Here is an 8,205-nt window from a genome sequence, read left to right on the forward strand (position 1 = left end):
CTATATGGTGAAATTTTTGTAGAATTTTTTTGTTGGGCCAATTAGCACAGTTTATTTGTTAAATTCTCCCCTGTTTCAAGGTTCGACTACACTGACCTCTGTACGTTACGATTTAAATATCTCCCTGTACAGGGCTTCAATGCCTATGCTGTTTGTCTCTAATGAAACTAGACTCGATAATGAATTTGTACATATAAGGCACGACCTCTAATTATCTCGATAAAATTTACAGTGAATTTTCTAAATCAAAACAGGGGATCCAGAAATCGCTCTGGCCCTGTTCAACAAGAATTTAATTCACTCCTAACATACAGCTCATATGGTCATTTCGTTTCTTCCATATGAAAATATACTCATCAAGCTTCGATTTCATAATTTATTCATTATTTAATTCCATTTCTACTATTTTTAGTGATTTTTCAATCTCACATCACTGCTGCTGTCAGCATCTGTTACTAAAACAAACTATGCCTATTTCATGATTTTTCCTTGATCTAACTAATAATTCATCATACATGTCACAATTTATGACCATGACTAGCCATGCCAAAGGCTAGTCATCACCGAGCATCTCCCCACTACACTATTACCAAATCATGAATTTAACACCGAAAATAATCAGCCATGACATATGGCATAATAATCAGTAGGCCTCAACCAATACTCAACCAAAACCGAATTACCAAGACTTGTGTCCAAACATCATAGAACCAATTCCAACCGAACATTTATGCCATTTTCGCATGGCTAAAAGTTTACATACCAAATTTCAACAAAACATAATAGCCTATACATGCCGAAATGTTCTCCTAGACCAACTAAGAAGAAAATACCAAAAGTTGCTAGCGGTGTGATGACTTGATGACGGTCCCAATACGCAAAAAGTCGAGTCCAAGAAACCTAAAATAGGTGACAAGCAAACACCGAATGAGTATATAACTCAAGAAGTCATAAGCATTACACTACCATCCATTAATAAAATTTTCACAAGAGGAAACAACGAAATGAGGCTAAGTACTCCATCCATACCGAACTATGCCATAGTTTCTTAGACCTTACGATTCAATCTCATTCCAAGTCCTACATTGACATTTCATACGCTATACAATAGAATAATTGAGGCATTTCCATACATCATTTTATTTTCGTTACAATCATACAACTAAGCGAACTTTCACCTATTCCACGATGAACCTTATGTATGTGACTTCAATTATAATCATCACATAGGTTCAAAACTTACCACGCTCAACTCCAAATATAAACATAGCACCTATTAGCCATGAACTCAAGGTACTTACCCTTTCCGCTGTCCGAAATCAACTCGGTAAGGTCGCACCCTTAATATAAATAATTGATAGAAAATATATATATATAGTGGGTTCGCACACATAGTGCTTAATAATCAACCACGCACACTTAGTGCCATGTACTTTAAACTCGCACACTTAGTGCCATGCATTTCAAGCCCACACACTTAGTGCCAATCTCACAACCGTGAACACTTATTGCCCGCATACTTAGTGCCGAAAACCAGCCACTCTATACGCTTCACTTCCTTTTTACATTCGACAATTTCATCTCTACATACATATACATTTGTATACATTTCATCTCATTAACCACAATTGCATAGGTATTACGATCATTTAAATCAATACCAACTATATGCTTAATGACTTACCTTGTGTTGGGTAAAATAATTCCAAGTCGGCTACTCGATGACCTTCGATTTCCCCTTGTTGGACGCCTCTCCTTTAGGATCTTGAGCTTAAACAAATAAATTAACTCATTCAACCGCTTTGCTACATATATTGGTATTCACATTTTAATGATTTTATGACATACTGAACGGCATGGTGAAATTTTTATCTTGCTACCTTATGTTCTTAGCTATTCGCTAATAACCTTATGCAATTACCATACTTTCAATAATCCAATCACACATGCATATGTATACTTGGACATTCGGCAATCACCTTTGCTAGTTTTTCCCCTTTTTTTTGTCGGTTATATATACATAGTCCTAAGGTAATATCACGAATGGGCTTACATATATATGTATATATAGCCGAATATGCAAAGCTTAAACTCAACATCACATAAGCTCCTAAGTGATGGCGAATATATATATATATATATATATATATATCAACTATACTATTACTTTTAATTCATCTAATCACAAAATTTCATCTCATGAACACTTGACCCATTTCTCACAAAAATGAAACAACAACTAAAATGAACATCCCATTTTTACCCCATATGGCAGATTGCTTCATTTGTTACCCAACTAACAATTCAACAATTTCAACCTTATTACAACCGCTACCTATCCAATATAACATGAACACAATCCTCCACCCCTAAATTAGATTCGGCAATCACTTAACCCATTTTAACCTCAACTTTCAAGTTAAAAGCAATTAACCACTCACCATATCCTACATTACTATCCATTTTAATGACATTAACACATCTACTAAGAGTTTCAAGCTTCTTGGCCGAATTTCAACCTCAAAATCCTAAGTCTAATCTATAGGATGAGTAGAATTTGAACTAACCATCTCAAACATGCATAGATTTTCAAGAATCATTCAATACATACCTCATTCTAGCCATCTTCCAAGCCAAAATCAAATAACCAAATCTCCTTCCTTCTCCTCACTCACGGCAATAGCCAAAGAAAAAAAGATGAACACTCCTCTTCCCTCCTTATTTTATTCATCTTTTCCTTTTAATTCCTTTCTTTAATTTATTTTAATTTACTTACCAATTTAAATAATAAACAACATAAACTGGGAGGAATGGAACCATGCTTGGCCGACCACTTAACATGAATCGGGCACTTTGACATGCAAACCCAAACTTTCCTATTTTAATACTATTTGGTCCTTACTTATTTACCTATCATAATTTTCTAAGTCTCTCAACTAGATCCTTTCAAGCAAAATTCACATTCCTAAGATAAAATTAAAACATCAAATTTTTATACAAGTACTATCACACATATAAGATATGAAATTAAAATTTTAACTAAATTTTATGACTCGGTTTTGTGGTCCCGAAACCACATTCCGACTAGGGTCAAATTAGGGCTGGCACATATCAAATCAAATGGTGTGGTCTTGATATGCATAATCAAGCAAGTTCTTGATTAACAAATCAAATCTGACGCACTCATAAAGAAAGTGAGCATGAATGGAATAAAATATGCTCTAAAGGCTCAAGATTTCACAAAAATTATGGCTTTTTGATGTTTAAACTTGTGAATTTCAACTCAAGATAATACCTAAACTTAGGGAAACAACCTAAAAGTTTTTAATTTTTCAAAAATCAACTTATCATGCTTGATTCCGTAATGTCTTAAAGTTTAAACAATCAATGCATAATTTCTTATGTTTTAATTCAAGACATATCAATAAAAATCATAAATTAATTAAAATTCATTCTAATAGTGATATGAGTAATTCACGTGAGAATAAGAAAAAATTCAGGGATTTCTAATGATTATATAAAAGACCCCCCACACTTAAGATGTACATTGCCCTCAATGTACAAAGATAGATATATTGGAAAGTATAGATAAATAATCATAAGATAGGGAGAGAAGTGAAACTTCCTGAATGATGAATGAACTCCTTGATTTAGAGTTATGGAGAATAATTGGCCAAGGCAATGATGAGAGTGGAGGAGGATACTCCGGTGGTGGTAGAGGTTCATTAGTCCATAAGTCCTGTGCCAAAAGAATATTATATCTTGCGGTAGCTATGGTCGTCGTCGAGCAAGACATGGCAGTCGTGGAGAACCTTTCCCAGTGGAGTTTTTGGCTCATATGCGATAATGAGCTTTGGAGCTCTTTATAACTGTGATAGAATCAGGAATTTTTAGGGAATATAATAAAGCATAATTACGCGTAATGAAATAGCCAAGACTATAAATTATTCAAAAAATTATAAAAGCTAAAATTAAAATAATATTAAAGGAAAATGAAATAAAAAGTACTTAATTAAGACAAATAAAGATAAAAGTGAAAATAAAAATAAAAAATAAAAAGTTTTTAAACATCGTCATCACCAGATGGTTCGCGAGGTGATGGTGGCAATGAGATATGGGAGTGCTGACAAATCTGATGTAGAGTCGCATCAATGTGATCAAAGCGCTGAAAACATTGTTGCTCAAATCTTGTAAGGCGCTCAGAGATGTCAGAATATGAAGCCGCCGCATGAACTGGACGATGGATGGGTGGTGGCTGAGATGATGGGTCCTCATGACGTGGAGGGACATCATCAGTAATGTCCTCTGGGTCTTCCTCCTTGGTGGACTAGATGAGGTGGTACTGAAGAGGGTAGGTGCCATGTCATTTCTCGATCATCCTCATATTTAGCATGCTTGAGATGCCCTGTGGGGACATATGGCCAATGAGAGTGAGCGAGGATGATTGTCCTACTGTGTTAAGGAGCCTGAAGTGCCGAGCCAGTCGAGTCACATAGAGCCCGATAGAGATGACCCCTCTCCTATGTTACTCCGTCTGATGGCGGATGGTGAGGGCGATGAAGTAAGCAAGGTCGAGGACGTGCTCGTTTGCCATGCTCCATAAGAAATAGGCGTCGTGGGTGGTGACAACGCTGGTGCTCTCTCGTCATCCCGTCAGAGTGTGAGCCATGATGGCGTGTAGGTATCACAGGGATGGAGGGAGAGCCGATGCCTTGGAGCGGCTAGGATCATAGGTGGCCGAGGTAGGGACGAGGTCCCTCCAACATTTTGAGGGGGAGTAGTGGATGTGGGGGTGGAGGGTGGAGGGTGTCGAGTTCATTGTCATCCATAAACTCCTCTGCATATAGCCCTAGTGCAATCCCGAACTCGGGTATGCTCAACTGGCGTACTCGACCACCAAGGCGAAACTGGACCATTCTAGGATCGTTGAAGTTGGTCATGACGGTTTGAAGATGGAACGTCAGCAGACTTCCAATGTGAACTCGAGATACGTCGGCTCGACGATCTCAAAGAAGAGCCCCCATGGGTCAGTCGTCAGGACGGCTAGGGCCGTGTCAGCCAAATGAATCTGTTCTAGTACGGCCCAGCCAATGCAGCGGCCCACACCTAGGGGTCAGGCCCGTAATATTTGATATAATTCCTCCTAGGGTCCCAAGGGAACCTGGAGGAATGGGTGCCTAATCTCCATGGTAAGACCCAAGGATGACGCTGCTCCTTTCCTTTTCTTCAAGGTGGGAACATCGGTCTTCTTACCACATGAGGATGACATTGTACCTGCATTGAAAAGTCAAAGTTCAACCAATACGTTCCAAAAATAGCATGGAAAAACAAAACTAATTAGAAATATTTCATGAGACTCGCATACTAAATGAAGAGAACAAAACTAAAACAACTAAAGAAATTTATCAAGTCATTTAAAATAGGACTATGAGAATAATACGACGGGAAAATCTAATGCATGAATGTATGTGGGTAAACATAAAATCCATGGAAATAAGAAAAATGGATGAATGTAGTATGAAAAATGGCAATGACAAGCATGAGTATTTCTATTATTCTACTATTAATATTCACTTAAGATAGTCAAATGGATCAGAGAAATCATGAAGTAGGCAAGATAATTAAAGAAAATAGAGGGAAAAGAGTAAACAAACACAAAAGGGAGAAGCTTGAGTCGTCAAAAACAGTGTTGTAGGTGGCGCACGGGCATGGACGGTAAGGCGTGGGGAGTTGCAGCGGCTAGGGTTAGGGATTTTTGGGGAGGGAGATGACTAAGAGTGGAGGGTTTATATAGATTTTGGAGCACACGGCCGTAGGGCACTCTCGTGTGCCTTAATTTTTGCCCGTGTGTTTCGCGATTTTTAAATTTGCGCGCGTCTGACATTCGGCCCATGCCCGTGCTCCTTAGGCGTATAGGTGCACACGGCCGTGTCTTGCTTCGTTCGCTTCTCCCACGCCTATGTACATAGGTCTACGCCCGTGCTTGTTTTGATAGTGTCAACAACGGGTGGATGGCACGGGCGTGTCAAATGCCCGTGCTAATTTGACAGGTTAACCCACGGTTTCAAGGCATGGGCGTGTCGCATGCCCGTGTTGTTTTGGTAGTTTCGCCCACGGCCTTATCCCATGGCCGTGGCGACTTATTGCATCCCGTGTTGGGGAAATATTTTGCCCTATTTTCACACGACCGCATCGTACGGACGTGCCTCCTCTTCTGGTGTGAGCACGGCCTACGGTACGCTCGTGTGCCTGGCTGTGTGGATGGGAAAACCCTGTGTTTCAAGACTCAGTTAGTAGGTTAGATATGAAAAATTAGAACTTAAACAAATCATTACTGTTAGTGCTCGGGTTGCCTCCCGAGAAGCACTTATTTATAGTCTTAAGCTGGACTTACCTCTCTTCTGCATGGTCAAGGTGGTGTGAGGAGTTTACACTCCTCATCCTTGCTATCAACTTTATCAACATAAGGTTTAAGACGAGTATTGTTTACCTTAAATGTGTCGAATATAGGATGAAGTACCTCGACTGTACCGTATGGGAAAATACTGAGTACCATAAGAGGAATTTCTTCATTAGGTTCAGAAGTGGCAATGCGAGGATCTACTGCATCTAGTAGTACTTTGTCTCCAACCTTAAGTTGATTTTGTAACACCCTTCGCTCGTATCCCTCGCCGGAATAGGGTTCGAGGTGCTACCAGATTTAAACTCAACCATTTATATAAAACCAGGCCGTAAAAATTTTTGAGCAATTTTAAACTTTTCATACACGCGTATATTATCCTTTAATTGGGCTTACAAGGCCCCAAAACATTCATGAGGCATTATTAAATATTTACCAATATCTTAGTCTTGTATCATTTACTTACTCAACAATGAATCACAATTCAAATTCTAAATATACATGCTATAAACCACATCATAGGAGATAATAACATATAAGCAGAAGAATAATCAAACTACCTTAATAACAAGCCAAAGTCTTTGGCTTAATCATAATATTACATACTCAACTTTACAACCCTATACATGCCATAGACTCGAAACACTAAGATTTACTTACGCCGATAGCGTAGACTCGATAATGTGATAATATCTCTGACGCCTCTAACCCGAGATAACCTGGCAACCCTAGGGAATATGGAAAAGAAAAGGGGAGTAAGCTTTATGCTTAGTAAGTTCATAAGAAAACAATAAGCAACTCATTAACAAGTTTTATCAATGTTTACAAAATAATCACAAATTCACTACAAGTTATCTTCTTGAGCAACAATCACTAAATTATTTATAACTAGAGATACTAAACTCCAAATCAATTGCCGTTAATTTTTCCTGAAAATATACTCATATATCTTCTATCCACAAAATTTTCAGAATTTTTGGTTTGGCCAATCAATACCAGATTTTTCTTAAAGTTTCCCCTGCTTCACTATTTGACTAATCTGACCACTCTTCACTATGAATCAAATTTCTCATTGTACAGAATTCAAAATATGTTCTTGTTGATTTAATTTGAAATTAGACTCATTAAGGAGTCTAAACATATAAATTTTATCTTATAAACATTTTTTTTCAAATTATAATGATTTTCTAAAAGCAGAATAGGGGACCCCGAAGTCATTTGACTCTGTCTCACGCCACTTCAAATATCTCATTATCAGCAATTCTTTTGCTTACACGGTTTCTTTTATAAGAAACTAGACTCATTAAGATTTAATTACATAATTTATTCAGCTTCTAACTCAACTCCCACAATATATGGTGATTTTCCAAAATCACTTTACTGCTACTGTCCCAAGCAGATTTATTACAGATTTATTACAAATTTACTCTTTCACACATTCTTTGCATTCATATTATTTAAACATGTATATCACCAATCAATTTCATCACATATCTATAATTTCACTTAAGCATAATCTCAATACAATACATCATGCTCAATGATTCCGCACACAACGTTTAAATTAGGAAATTACAAGATGGTTCGCACATAGCCCACCCTTATCGATAATTTACGATGGTTTTACCCTTACTCACATATATGACATAGGCATTTAAATACTTCAGTGTCAACTTTAATTCAACCGAATTTAACCATTGTACCATTTCATAACCACAGTTACTTTCGTCATTCATATCTAAATGGTATTTCACATAATTCATATAACCTTTCACTATGACCGAATACACACATACACATATGAC

This window comes from Gossypium arboreum, chromosome 6, assembly GCF_025698485.1.
Source record: "Gossypium arboreum isolate Shixiya-1 chromosome 6, ASM2569848v2, whole genome shotgun sequence".
Taxonomy (NCBI): domain Eukaryota; kingdom Viridiplantae; phylum Streptophyta; class Magnoliopsida; order Malvales; family Malvaceae; genus Gossypium; species Gossypium arboreum.